Genomic DNA, 1,414 nt, shown 5'->3' with positions numbered 1-1,414 from the left:
CAGCCTTCCCATGGATCAGCCACTCTTCCCAGTTTGGTGTCATCAGCGAACTGGCTGGGGGTGCGCTCTGTCCCCTCGGCCAGGTCCTTGATGAACAAGCTGAACAAGACCGGGCCGAGTACCGAGCCCTGGGGAACCCCAGGAGCTCCTGGCCTCCAACTGGACTCTGCCCCACCGACCAGAACCCTCTGAGCCCTGTCCTTCAGCCGGTTCCCGATCCACCTCACGTCCACTCATCCAACCCACACTTCCTGAGCTTCCCTATGAGGATGTTATGGGAGACAGTGTCATAAGCCTTGCTGAAGTGAAGGTAGACACCATCTACTGCTCTCCCCTCATCTACCCAGCTGGTCATGCCATCATAGAAGGCTATCAAGATACCGGAGGCACTGCCTGCGAGACGTCCAGGAGCATTGGCTGCTCTCCCAGTTCATTCTTCTCCCACCCTCAAGTCGTTTTCTCACAGCCCCTTGGCCTTTCTGTCCTTTGGGAAAAGGTGGGGTGAGTCCAATCACCGGCTCCTGCAGAAGAATCCCCACCGGGAGGCCCTATATAAATATGTCCCTGCGTGAGGCTCTGCCGCCTCCCAGCACCCTGCTCGTTCCTTGCCCACGGCTTTGTCCTCACTCCAGGGAACACAGGGAACAATTTCTTCCTTCCCTTTCCGTAGCAGCCTTTCGAGCTCCTGAGGACGTGAGCCTCTTGCCAGCTTCTTGCCATTGACGACCTCCATGAGTTTGGATCCCTCATGCTCCCTCGAGACCGGCTGTTGGATCTCAACTGCTCATCGAGCCCTTCTGGACCCCCAAAACTCCCTCCGCAAGCGTAGGAGAGCGCCCTGAAGAGCAGAAACCCATGGGGGCAGGGTGATGAGGGAAAGCCTCGCAAGGTCGGAAACGCCAAGAGACGCTCGGCTGCATCACCCGGCGCCAAGAAGCTCAAGCGATGAGGGAGGTGAGGAGATGGAGCCGCTATGGAGCCCGATCTCAGCCCCCTCCTGCTCCCTCGTTAACGGATTTCCCACCAGTGCCGGCGCGGTGAGTCTGGAGGCAGCACGATGGGGCAAGAAGGGAATCCAACCCCCCCCACCCAATCACCATCCCGCTGCCGCATGGCCGTTAGCTGAGGTCTCCTCTTCCTTCACTAATTATTCCACGTCGTTTATTTTTGCCGTGGTTACTAATTGCAGTAATTACAGGCTGGGCCACTGAACCAGCCCTGGGGGACCCAGCACATCCTCACCACCTCCCCTCCAGCTCCCACCGTCGGCTCGGACCGCGGTTGAGCGGCCACCAGGACAGACGGGGACTTGCACCGTGAGGATGATGAACTAGGAAGGAGAAAGGATGGATCGGTCACCACAACCCCAGGCAGCGCTCCAGGCGTGGGGCAGAGGGGCTGGAAAGCTGCCCGG

Source organism: Egretta garzetta, unplaced genomic scaffold (genome assembly GCF_000687185.1).
Source record: "Egretta garzetta isolate BGI_Z169 unplaced genomic scaffold, ASM68718v1 scaffold315, whole genome shotgun sequence".
Lineage (NCBI taxonomy): Eukaryota > Metazoa > Chordata > Aves > Pelecaniformes > Ardeidae > Egretta > Egretta garzetta.
The sequence above is the reverse complement of the archived record's forward strand: the minus strand, read 5'-3'. Positions refer to the sequence as shown.